The sequence below is a fragment of the Astatotilapia calliptera genome, chromosome 13, assembly GCF_964374335.1.
Source record: "Astatotilapia calliptera chromosome 13, fAstCal68.1, whole genome shotgun sequence".
In the NCBI taxonomy this organism is placed as follows: domain Eukaryota; kingdom Metazoa; phylum Chordata; class Actinopteri; order Cichliformes; family Cichlidae; genus Astatotilapia; species Astatotilapia calliptera.
In genome coordinates this window covers 3,562,547-3,577,025 of record NC_137434.1, presented here as the reverse complement: position 1 = coordinate 3,577,025, position 14,479 = coordinate 3,562,547, and the positions used below count along the sequence as shown (strand labels likewise).

Sequence of the window (14,479 nt, the reverse complement as noted above, 5' to 3'; positions counted from 1 at the left end):
TTAGAGTGATGCGAATGTCTGCTTGGAGAACCTATTGGATTCATGTTGATAACCTATGAGATAAATATGCTAAAACACGTGTCTGCGAGAAGGAGAATGAAGGAAAACAAGGGAAGGGTGAGGGAGAAAGAAGGAGGTGCAACAGGCACACACATAATCAGAAGTTGCTGGTAATGTGCAGGCATTCACCCAGTGGACGAACATCTTTCACTTTATTAGCATGACAAAGAACACAATCATTTTGGATATGCCTGAATGCCGTTTTCATTAACTTCCCAATGATTTATTAACAAAAGTGTCAGAAATGGTCTGAAAGCTGTAGGCCTTGGCTTAGTCCCCCAAAAAAGAAAAGAAATTGAACAAGAAACAGAAAAAAATAATGCAAACCAAATAAAGAAATGTCATGTTAGGAAATGAATAATGAGAGAGCAGAAAGGGTGAGCAGAGTAGGGGTTCAATGAGGGGTTAAAAGGTAGACAGTTTTATAAGAGCTCAAATTCTAAATGGAAAATGTATCCAGTTAATTATGACATTCGTTATGTTTTAACACAGCACATTCAAACTGAGACTCCCAGCTGGGAAACGTTCTCCTGGCAGCTAATGGGGAATTCCATCAGCCGTGGCGGAGATTAAAACTGAGTTTATATTCTGTTTTACAGAGTCTGCTTATATGAAAGAACCCAACAAGACAAAAAAAGACAATGTGGAATTTGCATAAAAATATCCACAGACCATCTCTTAGAGAAGATGAATTTAGACATCTTTTTTCTGTCAGGTTTTTCTTTATTGTAGTTTTATAACGGAAAACACCAAATTTATGAAATAACGGCAACGTTATTTCTTCCAATGGGTTTATGGTTGCAATTCTTCTTAATAAAGTTTGGTTTCCAAAAGCCACCAAAAACTCAAATCAAGGTTTCAAAACAAGACTTCCATGTACAGATGGTGAAATTTCTTATCTCATCTCATTTCTTATCATCGTAAAACCTTCAAAGTCACAGAGGTAGTACTTTCTTTTAACCGTGTACTCTTGAGGATTACACTGAGGGACTGTTTTAAAAAAGTAACAAAGCGCACTAAACATATTAACATGTTTACTGCTAATTGCAAAAACTTACTTGTTGCAAAAAAAAAGAATTCAAATACTTTTGCATTTTCATAAATTCAGGACACTCACAAGAAATTGCACCCCGATGCCTACTCCAGTGTTAATACTTGTGAGCAATAAGTGATTTGTCAACTCAAGATGACAGCTGCCACTCTTAGTTCTGGAAATTTCAACCTTATTGATATATAATTAGAAAACAGGATAGATACAAATGTCAGCTGTATTTTTACTAAACAATGCACTACAAGCAAAGACTTTTTTAAAGAATTTATTAAGATCATTATTTTAACAACAGATGTTTACTGTCAAAAGTTGTGTTTCTGTTGAAACCTTTGCATGTGCAGCATATTTCAGTGAGGTTTAATTGTTTTTTACTACTATATTTGGCATTTTTCATTAAAAATAAATATGCATCCTAGTCAAGTCATCCTAGGGTCCGGGGGACTGCTTCAGCCTTCTGTCTTCGCTGGAGGGTCCGATGACCGCTTCAGCTGTTCGTCCGTCATCGCTGGAGGGTCCGGGAGGGACCGCTCCAGCCTCCATTCGCCTTCGCTGGAGGGTCCGAGGGACCGCTCCAGCCCTTGCAGCTTGTGAGCTGTGTGTAGTGTTTGCAGCTAGTGAGCTGTGCGTCGTCTTCACTGGAGGGTCCGAGGGTCCGCTCCAGACTTCCGTTTCCACTGGAGGATCCAAGGAGCCCGTCCAGCCATCAGCGTCACCTGCAGAACAGCAGCCGGTGCCGCATGTGCTGGGCATGAATCAAACATTTTTAGTTGGGGTTACATGTTTTAAATGTTTGATTTTTGGGTGGGGGGAACTGTTACGATTTGGGGTTGGCAGTGTATTGTTTTAGGCGTTTTGTTTTGGCGTGACTGTTATGTGTTTCCTGTTTTACTTTGAAAGTCTGTGTTATCTTAGTGTGTTCAGTTTACGTTTCCCTGTCTCGTCAGTTCTGAGTTGCCCTAGCTGTGTTTCCCTCTTGTTGTCCATTTCCTGATTGTTCCCTCTAGGTATTTAAACCCTGTGTTTCAGTGTGTCATGGTTGCGACCTTCCCCCCGTTGTAAATAGTTTGTTGTTTTGATGTAAATAAATATCGTATTTCGCTTTAAAGAAAATAGTTGTCGATACTTTCGTTTGGGATTTTTATTTTTGTGGAAGCCCGTATTAGTCTTTTTTATGGGTTCGCCCTCCTTAAGAGCAATGAGCTTGGGGGCCTTTTCCCCTTATTTTTATTTTTCCTGTGTTGCACGCCGGTTGCCTAGGCTGGGGTGTAACATAATGGGTTATGTTATGTTATAGACTTTTATGTTATCAGTCTATAATTCTCATAATATCACTTATTTGGTTTCACTAGAAGTTCTCAGGTAAATATTTGGATCTTTTAATAGCAAATCTGTCAGCTTCATCACTGTTTTAGCGAGCAAATGGAAGGTGCTGATCTGAACTTAAGATTCTTCGAGCAGCGACTAGTACAGCTTCATTCTGAAGACAAGTAAGTCGTGCTATTGAGTCACTGGGTAATCTGTCACTGGACAAATTTACTCCCTCTAATAATACTGATGCTCTTTTCATTGAAATGTGAAAGCCTAGAGCACTTTACTGTCTGACAGGTTGTATTTGATCACAGTTAGCTTTTAAATTTTGCACTTACCATTTTGAATCTTTAAATAATAAGCTAATCAGGCACAACTTTAGCTAGGAGTTATAATACAGAAATGTTGCTTGTTGTGCTAGTGAACATTCCAGGCACCTATTGAACTGATAATCCTAGTGTGTAGTTACCTTATGTGATGTAATAGTATGGCAGCTGCATTCATCATCACTCATGTCAAAGCTGAGAGTAGTTTAACTTTATAATGGTTGTGGTTCCTACATTTTGCTTAGTTTCGAGTTGCTGGATGTGGTCAGTAAATATTTTTCTGGTTTATTGTTTGTATCTTGTACCATCCTAACATAATATAGCTAAAGTAGCTAACATCTTTTCCTTTGTGTGGTAGCTGGGTGTAACTGATTGATTGATTGATTGATAATACTTTATTTGTCACGAGGGAAATCCTGCCTTAAAGCATGGTACTAACCATGTGCTAAGTTACTAACATGCTCCAATTAAAATCAAGTGATATCCCATCTTACTGTGTCCATTTTGAGCATAGGGTGTAAGATTGCTAAAAATGAACGTTTGCTACATTTTGTGATCATGTCGTTGTGTCACTTTGTTAAAGTTGGGTTCTATTGTTGAACTGAACCACTGATTTTTGTAGAACAAGAGAAAAGAAAAAAACAATTTTTGTATCTGTAAATGGTTACAGCTTTATAAGTTTAACTGAATATAAGCAAATGCATCATAAAACTGTGAAGATTGGACTTATTTTGAACCTGAGGATTTTTTATTTTATTTTAATGCAGTGAAAGAAATCAAAATCATTTAACAGCTACCTTAACACACAAATGCTCATCTATAATGGACAAATATGTAAGTGCAAAACAAGGCCTTAAAAGAGAATGCAGGAAGGGAATATGAGGTGAAAACTGGCAATTTCATGGCCTTCTGTCTGTCATAAAGTACAGTATAAGTAACTTTTGAGGAGGGGGTTCGTAAATGAGTCATAAACCTATTTTGGTTGGATCCGTTTCTGATCACAGTATGTTTTTATATGGACATTTTTCATTGGTGTTCTTGGCTGTGAGGCTGTGAGGTTGGAAAAGCTAACATTTCCGATTCCAAAAGGTCTGCCTGACAGTCCCAGTATCACCACCTTCACCTACAAAAGAAAAGTAACAGTGGAAAGAGGGGAATCTGAATTCTTAGAGAAGACATGTTGCAGGGGTTTTTTGTTTTTGTTTTTTTAAGATCAAGCTTGATCTGATGAATAACTCGTATCCTTCCAGACCCTTTAAAAGAAAAAAAAAAATAAGCTCAACTGTGCAATTTAGAGACCTTTATAAATCAGTCCTGGTGAGTACACATATTTCCGTGAGGGGAGAATTTATATGTTTAATTACCGAGCACAGGTGCCAGGCCCTGGCTTTACTCATTACAGTAAGATATATGAACAGCGGCGAGAGCCTGGATAGTGCAGGACAAAAAGGGAGGACAAAGTAATTAGCTGGCTCTTATTTAATGGGACCCTTCCTCAAGCCATTCATGGCTCCCGTTGCGGCTCCTCGTCCATATGCTTCAATTCAGAAATCATTTCATAAAGAACCACTGGTGGCAGGTAGCACAGCGGCAATTAACGCTGGCGGGAAATGGAATCGGCAGGGATTGAAAATGAAGTGTTAAACACTGCAATATTTGATTGTCCAGCTTTTCTTAACTCAAACCCTCTTTGCTCCCTCTCCCCCTCTTTTCCCTCTCAGATAGATTTTACCAAGAGAGATGGATAGCCAAACATTGGGATTCCCTACTGAGTGGGACTGTGCTCTAAATGCCTTTGGCCACAGAGTGGCTGAGGTTGGTTTTGGCTATGCACGTGTGTGTGTGTGTGTGTGTGTGTGTGTGTGTGTGTGTGTGTGTGTGTGTGTGTGTGTGTGTGTGTGTGTGTGTGTGTGTGTGTGTGTGTGTGTGTGTTTGGCCAAAGTGTGCGTTTATCCTCCCATGGCCTGTAAGTGGACTTGGCCGTAGATCCAGCTTTGGCTATCCTGAACCTGTGAAGCTATACCGTCTGTTTATGTGTGTTTAGACTAATGGCACCTGGACTGCTTGCTGAGGCTAGGAGAGATGTTAGCCACTGCACAGCCAGTGCGCCAGTGTGCCATTTTACCTCAAGGAGTCTGGATGTGTACCAAGCAGAGCCATGCCAAAAAGAGGCAGTGACCACCCAGAGAGCCGGGATGGGTACTGGGACTGGGCCTCTTTCAGTTTCAGTCACATCTACACTGTGAGGATGTTCTCAATATTTGTTGAAAGAAAACAATAAAACAGTCAGAAAAAATTGTTACTGTATTATAAATAAATGGATAACTTATGTAACATATAATATAATAATCTACTGCAGTATATTTGTAGTCAGTCACTTTCTTTAAGGATATAAACCATTTGGGGTCAACTTGAAGCAAACTATAATTGACATTTGCAAAGCAAAGCGTTTATTTTTGATAACACAAACTTATCTTTACCAGTTACTTTTTCTGAGTAGGTAACACTGTTATCTAGGAGAATACTTTTAAATGTTTGTAATTTCTATAAGGTAACAAGTCACACACTGCTGGCATGTTTAAGGAGAAACATAATCAACCCAGAATTGTAATCAACATCTCTAAGCAGTAAACAGCAAAGCAAATCCACAGTGGACAGGCGTATTTCCTCACTCTGTCTACACAGAAACCAGTCATGTTGAGTCAGTCCAGCCAGCCTGGAGGCGTTGTTTGGCCAACAGTAAACCAGGGTATCCCTCACTGGACACCACTTGGCTGCTCCTGAACTCTGCACACTAGCCGTCTGGCCACAGGCTTGTAGCAATTGGCAGGCCATGTTCTCCATGTTCTCTGGCAAATGTCCACTCTGAGTTCATAGCTTTTGACCTGTGTGTTGGAGGGATGCATTTGGCTCAGACTGAGCTATATAAACATCAGAGCGTGTAGCTGAGGGCCAGTTTGGCCCTAGCAGTCATGTTTAACACGCTGACACCGGTTGAATTTAAACACCTGATGTTCAGAGTCTGTCTGAGAGCCAGTCACAGCCACTGTCCTTTGGCAGTCTGGACGCCTGTTAGATATCATGTGATCTCATTAAATGAGAGCACTATACACTAAACACATTTATGAAAACAAATAAATGCTGCTCATCATCATTTTTTTCCTGAAAGAACCTCAGAACATCATCTACAATAAAGCCAAAAAGAAAAGCAATTCACCAGCTTTTATATGGAGTAGGTAAACCTTTCTTAATGGTCCTGTCAGGAGCAAGCATACTTGGGGTTTTTTTGTTTTGTTTTATTTTGTTTTGCTTTTGTTGTTGTTTTTAGAAAAAATGTTTCTGAAAATTTCTTAGCATAATGAACATTAACTTCAAAATATATATTTTTTATTCTGTAAAAATATTAAGTTGCGTTTTTATGGTGCCACTGTTGATTATCTCGTCCTTTTTAAATGTGTTGCTTAAAAAAATTATTGTGCAATTTATTTGGGTTTTTCAAGGGGAAAGAAATCACACTGATGGTGTAGAAGTCTCAAAACCTCAAAAGGATCTAATACTTCAGTTGTACTTTATGTTTTGTTAAAACAGCATGTTGTCTTATGTGTATGCTTCCTGTTATGTTAAAATAACAGAGCTGTGACACCATGAGTGCAGTGGGTAGCTGTTTTATAGACGGTGTTATAGAATGAACGCTTAAATATGAGTAATTCCAGCATGGCAACTGAGCACCAGGGCCTACCTCGCTGACCACAGCCTGATCTCTATCATGCAAACAAGTGCTGAGCTTAATCCATAGGGTGTCTGGGCTCAACCTTTGAGATAGAGTGACCTCAGGCATTGAGGTCACTCTATGCAGGAACTTGTTGTAGAGCTGCTACTCCTCCGTTTTGAGGAGGATGTGTTTCAGGCATTTTCTACTAAGAGGAGACACTGGAAAGATTATGTCTCTTTGCTGGTTTGTGAACACCTCGGTGTTGCTGCATACGATCTAGACTAGATGGTGGCCAGGGACAAAACTGAATCTGAATCTCTACTTTGACCCCTGTGACCTGGACCCACATAGCAGCAGAAAATGGATGGAGGGATATTTCAATTCATAGCTTGCCTGAAAATCTATGCATTTTTAAGCTGTCTTCAGTCTATTGAAGTAACCCAGTGTATTTGCATTATAAACACAAACTGCTACTAGGTGAATCTTAAAAAAAGTTGATGATTAAAATAGCACACAGCCTGACATACACTGAGGTTATAAGCTCCATATCCGCTAACAAGAGATCTACTGTGTCATATTCACCACTGAAGCGGTGACAGATAAAGTAATGGAAACAAAGCTGTAGATCTTTACAGCAGGTAACAAAGTTTGAATGTCAGCGAGCATGACGGCCACTGATTCAGACAGACGTACTGAGGGGGGCCGGGGGGGGGGGGGGGGGGGTAGGGAGGCAGAGTTGGCATGGATTCCTACCTGTTTGAGAGCGGTTGGCGATCCTCCAGTCAATGTGCCACCCTGGCTGCTTTCTCTCCTCCCAGCACTCCCGCCATGCCTGCATGCCCCATTTCCACTCACACTGGGGACACAATCAGAAAAACACCAGGAACAGACATAAGCAAATCCAGTTACTAATCAGGTAGCCATGGTGGCATGACACAGTATCACAGCAGATATATTTTTTCAAGTGTGAGGGTGAAAAACTCACATATTTTGAGGCTAGGTGGGTAGTGAAGGTGTAATGACTACACATATCAACGGACACTGATCAAGTCTAACTGGGAACCCATTAGTCGTACCCTTTCTTATGGATTACTCGTATTTCCTTTCACCTCTTACTTTAATTGTTATTCATTATCTAACTATTTAGTTAGATTTAGAAAAATATAGTTAGGACTAAAATACACCTGTCAGCTTTTCAAAGCTCTGTTTTCTTGGCTGCCAGGTCAAGAATTTGAGAATTCTTTAGAGAATTCTGAGAAACATATGTGGTGCAGAAAGCAAATTTTCTTCAAATTGAAAAATTATTTTCACTTTAAAGCTGACAATAAAAAAAATTATAAAACATGGCAAAAAAAAGAAAAAAAGAAAATTGGCATAAAACATCCTGGTCCAGGCTTTCAAGGTAGGTTTGAAAAACAGTAATAAAAGGACTTTAATGTAAAAAAAAAACAAAAACAAAAAAAGACAATCCTTATGCACTTACATCACGGTGTAGAGATACAAAGACACAAACAGAGAAATTGCACTGTAAATCATGTCCATGTACACGTCAATTTATTTGGCCATGAGACCAGACTAGGTTGACATACACCACACTTCTTCCTATAATAAATACAAAAATACTTGAAAAATTGCTACATTTTGGCTCCAGTTTCAGTTGCAAACTTAACATGTTTCCTTCATAAGAAGGTATGGTACTTCACATTAGAGCAGACATCTATTTTTGACGAGTTCAGATATAGACATTAGTTTTATTTTATTTATTTTTTTCCCATGGAAGGACAAGAAGGGGACAGTAAAATACTGATTGTTCCCGGAACTGAAAAAACTATGTACTGCTCATTAACTTATATTTGTCATCAAAGATCCCATTTCATCTCCCACCACTTGGCCTTCAACATGCAGTCAAGTACATTCTCTGTGGAGATGGTTAAGAAGAGTTCTTGGGCTGGTTTTCACCAAAGTTGCTGTTGGTGTTGTGGTATTATCCCAACCCTAACCTCCAACCTAGGGTAAGGATTTATAACCAGGGCTGCACATAAGTGGTCCGCAGGTGCACATTCGCTATCAAAATAAAAGACGCGCACCAGATAAGAAGTTGCAACACGCATTTGCGTACATAAGTTGTTCTGGAGGAGGACAGACATTTATTCAGAACTCTTAAAGATGTCAAAGAAGCAAGCTCCGTAAGCAATTACTTTGGTGTTCCTCCACCGCAAAAGAAGCGTGTATTCCCAGACATTCAGAGACTCACTAACTCTAAAGTTTCAAACCTGTTCTGGCTTTAGGATAAGAACAGAAGACGTGCATCAGAAGCTCTATGGCATGGGTTTCTAGCAGCTCCTTTAGGTGTAATGTGTAGGTGGCCCAGTACTTTGGTCCATATAGTATATGTTCTCTAACTTGCGATAGTAAACTGATACAGTTGTGGAGACTTACAAAAAGACCTTCAGTTGGGTTTTGAAGGAATTTGCACTTTACAAAAAGCATTAAAAAACAACCTCATAGCCCAAAACATTAGCACAAGAAAGGGATACAAAAAAATAGAGTAGAAAGAAAACCTCAAACTTGTGCAGCCAGCAAAGATTGAATTCTCTTTCATCCTGACATTAATTTTGTGTAAAGCATCATAGCTGATTCAAAGCTGGGTCTCCTGCTATGACCATGCAGTTGACAGTTGAAGAGTCCACCCTTTCCAAGCCGGGAAACAGAGTTTCAGGCGCAGAGAGAAACCAGGAGCATTCTGTCATTCAGAATTGACCACACGTGTAATATGTGCCAGACTACCATCCTGTGCCAGCACAGAGCGAGCTGAAAATTCTGTTTTTTTTCCCTGCACCAACACAAACTTTATTTCCAGCCTGCTGTACTTGTCATATTTGCCTTGTTGGGACCTTGTTCGGTTCCTAAAATGTAAATCAAGTTGAAGCGTCACCTTTTTCAGACACTGGAGCATTTCCAGAAACACATTGCAGAGGTACAAGTAACAAAGTACTTCTACAAAGTGATCAAAAAATAGCAGCCACCATGAAAATGTTCATGTATAGAAGTGTATAAGATGAGGCTCTTGAATGGGAAATCAAGATTTCCAAAGATTCTCAAAACCTTTTTTTTTACGCCTTGTAAAATTGTCATCCATGCAACCTTGCAACCATCCATCCATCTATTGGGGTGATGGAGCCTATCTCAGCTGGTATAGGGTGAGAGACAGGGTAAACCCTGGCTAACACAGAAAGACAACCATTGGTCCTCACATTTACACCTTGTACAACTGCTATAAGGAAAAACAACTTCTTAACATTGTTAATTGTTTAGGATACGTAACATAAACCTACGCTAACCTTAAATCTTTTTATAGCATTTTCATCTGATTGAAACACCCAAACAGAAAGGATTTTAACAGGAAAAACTGCAATGTCAAAATATAAGAGACTTCATTCGAAATGTTACATCTTCTAATTTCCCAAAATGTGATTATTTAGCATGTGTCTTAAACAAACCCCTCTGGATGCCCAGAGGTTACAGCAAAGGAACAGAAAGTGAGGAAGGCAAAGAGAAAGAGAGAAAAAGTAATAGGAGACAGAGTTGGGGGTAAAGCTCAGAAGGAGGGGCGATGAATTCCCAAATCTAATCTGAGTATAATCAGGGCACTGCCCCAGTGTCCTAACCCCATCTACACACACTTACACACACAAACCACAAGGCTGTTGCCTATCCATAACCCCCAGTGTGTGGGCTGCGATGTTCCCATGACCCACTTAACACATCTGGGTCAGCTGTATTCAACTACCAACTAATACATATACACACGTACACATCCTGCCATGTACATTAAGACAAATGAACACACACGCATGCAGGTTCAGATAAGGCATGGGTTTTTTTTTTTCAAACTCGTTTGAGTAAAAATGATTGCTTATCCACTCCTCATTACTGGAAAAAGCCCCATATATGTCTCATTATATTATAAAGCGCAGCACTGTTCAACAACTATTCACTCCTCCAGAGTTCAGCAGTGGTTATTTTTCAGAGCATTTACTCTTCTAAAGGCCCAGCTCGAACTGGAGCAAAGGCCGAATGTGTGGCCCCACTTCACTGTATATAAAGAGCACTGTGAGACGAACACCTTTGAGAGCCAAAAGGTTGTCTCGCTAGTTGTAGAGCTGGATGTAAACTAGTAAGTTTTTCTGGCGCGTTGGGGCCTTTTTGCAGAGGCAGGAATCGAGAGAAGGGCACATGAAGAGAGCGGTTAGGCTCTTTAAACGCAGGGGTAGTACTGGCTGCATCGCTTCCAAAAATAAAAAAGGAGAAAAGAAAAAAAAAGAAAAAGAACTTTTGAAGTGTGTTTGTGTTTGAGGCGAGGGAGCAAAGGTGTGCTTTTGCGTTTGAGGCAAAAGCCAGGAGTATCTTCAGTGTGTGTGTGTGTGTGTAAGTCCCTCTTGCCAGTTTTAAAAACCATCCGTAGCCCAGGTAAATGGCATGCTGTCCTCTGCACATGCCCTGTGGCTTTCTCTTTCTCTTCACAGGAAAGAGTTCAGAGGGCCAGTTAGCACCGTTCACAGCGGACCCCGAGGCTTCACTCAAACACACAGCCCAAAACACACACAACCCAATTCATGCACAGAGAATTCCTAAAGCACACACAGCGTACAGGAGGCCACAAACACATTCACACATGCTTGCAGGCTCGCGCAAATTCATGCGGCAGCAGTACATGCATACATACGCATGTGCATGCACACACATGCGCACACACAGTTGGCCCATGGCTAGAGTGTTCAAACAGGCGTGATATTGAAATCCAGCAGTAGGGAGAACAGCGGGTTTTGCTGAGGTCCATAGCAGGTTATTGATCAAGGTTAGTTTACTGTGAAAACTCTGCCTGTGGCCAAGGGCCATTCATACCAGAGGTGAGTGTGTGTGTGTGTGTGTGTGTGTGTGTGTGTGTGTGTGTGTGTGTGTGTGTGTGTGTGTGTGTGTGTGTGTGTGTGTGTAAGCAAATGAGTAAGAAAAAGACTTAAACGTGTATTTTTGAACATACATGTATATTGAAAGTTAATGGACTGATTGGAGTCTAGCTGAGCTTTTATCAGCTAAGAGAGCTGTCTTTGTGCAGAAGCTTGTTCTATAGAGCCCCTAAAGTGTAACAGTGGGAATCATCATCTTTTTTTCTCCACTAATTTTGCATTACCTTGCAACATTTTGCATTCACCCAATCCATAGACAGTGGCTGAGGTGTATAATGATATAGTATGCATTATGTTGTAACACTATGCATTGTGTTGTGGTCACTGATGGTGACCACAACTGGTGAGTGTACTCCAAACTATAGTCGGATGCACTGTAGTTAGAGAATTAGCTAAACAAGTTAAAGTGGAGCTGAGACGACATGAATTATGGCTAATTTCCACTACAGAGGCCTGGATTTACAAAAAAAAAAAAGATGGATTAAAAGAAAGTTTTTAAAGTTATTTTTTTTAGAGCGTTAGCGCCATTGTGTGCCAGTACAAAACATGACATCACCACAATACCTGCCTTTTTGGAGTGCTCGAACCCTCCTCATCCTCCTGCTCATTTCTTCTTCCAAAACCAACTTACTGTTTACCTGCTTCCTGATCTAATGCATTACTTATCAGGTAACTTTGTAATGGGATCATCTGTTTTATTTACTTCCTGTTGTGTATTTGGCATAGATGGAAAATACAACTCACAAATGTGCAGTATTTGCATTGAACTGTGTTTACTTTTGACAGTGTGGCATTTTAAATGATATAGAACGAATTTACATTTCCTACTGGCCTCTAATATATACAGTATCACATCGTAGGCTAACAGGATGTTTAAAGGACAAGAACGATAATGATTCATGATCTTTAGGTTGTTTGCTTGTCACATGATCAAACCTGTAATCACATGATCAAACTCTGTAATTTATTTCCAGAGGAAAAAAAGAGGGAAAAAACATTTGACCCCAACATGGCAAAAAGGATCAGTGAATTCAAGATCAAATGAATAAAGGAATGACTACATTTTGAATAGCCATGCATTCATGGGTTCATAATGTTACAATGAGTGCCAGCAAAGTCTTTGTGGTAATGCCAGTCAACCTTTAGAGTTCTGAAGCTTTATGTTGTGGGACTACTCAGGCTTTTACATGTTCTGTGAAACTACCAAACTTGGCTGCCATTCTGTTAGTCTGTCTGACACACTATGCAGATATTCCAGAACACACATTCACATCCCCTTTTGTCTCGCACTAACAAAAGCAGTTGTTTGAGATGTGTCTGTTATTCTATTCAGGACCTCAGAGGCCTGCCAACAAATGACCTTCATATGGAAATTTAAACACCTATGCACACATGCGTAAATGAGTGTGGGGGAATTTCAGCATAACTTCACTCAATCAGACAAAATGTGGTAAATGTTAACCACAGACACACAAAGAGAATCACTTTCAGGCAATATAGATACATAACCTCATGCATACACATGCATAACTTTCACGAAGCTTGAATGTAAGTGGGTTGGGTTTTTTTTTTCATGCCAGAACGTTGTCCAAGCAGAAAGTTGTGATCCAACTCTTTGCTTTTTTTTCTCCCTTTTTCTTATCTCTAGCTCCCTGTCTTCACAACATCATCCATCCTTACTCTGTGGTACTGAGTCAAAGGGAACTGGATTTATCATGTAGGTGCTGAGAGGATTTATTCACTGACCTCAAAGTTCTTGCATACTTGATTTTGTGTTTGGAAGACTGAAGGGTGCATCAGATCTTAATTTTCAATTGGGGCCTGTTGACCAGCACCCCAAACATGTTTAATGTTCAGCTGCATCCTGCTGGAAATTAATTTTTAATGGTATGTAAGAGTAATAATCAGAAAGAACCACAGGCTTGCATGGCACTGCTTGGTAGCCAGTGACAGGTCAGCTTCATGGACTAATATTTTGTGTCTGTGTATTTTTACTAACATGTTTAATATTGTTTATGCTTGATCTTGACACCAATATGCATGTAAACAGGTGATGGCAACTTTTTCTTTAGTTTAACGACTTTTTGTCAAACAAACTGGCAGGCCTACTGGTTATAAAATGTCTTCAAGCTATCTTACGGTTAATATGTTGTAAAACCTTTTATCTGCTTGAGTTCTCTTGTAGGTGTCCTCAGCTCAACAGTAATAACAGCAAAAGGAGGGCTTAAAAATGTGACATCAATGTACGCAATGCTGTTCCTTCACCTGTTAATTAGCTGTATGTCTTGTAACTGCATTATAATACATGTCTTCAGATGGATTACAGATGTAACGCTTTAAATTGACTGGGCGATATGAGGAAATCTAATATCACAATAATTTCTGTTGTATCACAATACACGATATATATAAAAATATGTTTAAATAATCTCAATTTTTCCTACTTTGAATACAAAAAATCTGAATGAATTGAAATGTTTTATTTTAACCATTTTTAACTATCAGTTGCCCACAGAGGTTTTTCACTAATGACAATACTGTCACAGTAAATCTCCTTCTGTGGTCAACACAGGACCTTTAACAAACAAAAGATCATAGCAGCAAAAAAGTACATCAAGCAAGAATTCAAGAGAAAAATAAAACCATCTAAATTAAAATGGTGCTTATAACATATAAAAATGGTAAAATAAAAAATGTGATGGCCTCAAATTACAGAAACAAAAGTCTAGATAGTGACTATTAAAACAACTGGCCAAGAACATTCACAGGTATCACAGCTGGTTTATTTAATGTGGGCTTTTTTGCGGGGAAATGCTGACATGCAGAGTTTAAAACATTCTTCATTTTGCAGTGGATGATTATTCAGCTGGTGGGATAATTTCGTGGTACTGCTACCTTTAGCGACTATCCGATCTTTAAGTGATGACCTGATAACCCTGCTTCTGGGTCCAAACTACTCTGCGTTTATTAAGGCTGTTGTGTTTTTAACATGTTTTAATGCTTTGTATCTTTTTCTGTTTAATCTCAACAAGCCCCTAAAAACAGTCAGCGATCA

General features: G+C 39.6%; 1 long non-coding RNA gene across 1 annotated transcript in view; it reads right to left on the bottom strand.

Moving 5' to 3' along the window:
* Positions 1-14,479, bottom strand: part of LOC145419809 (uncharacterized) — a 264,957-nt gene that overhangs the window by 210,084 nt on the left and 40,394 nt on the right. The window contains exon 2 of the long non-coding RNA XR_013901143.1: positions 7,211-7,313. This is a non-coding gene — a long non-coding RNA (uncharacterized LOC145419809). The remainder of the gene's footprint in view (positions 1-7,210; positions 7,314-14,479) is intronic.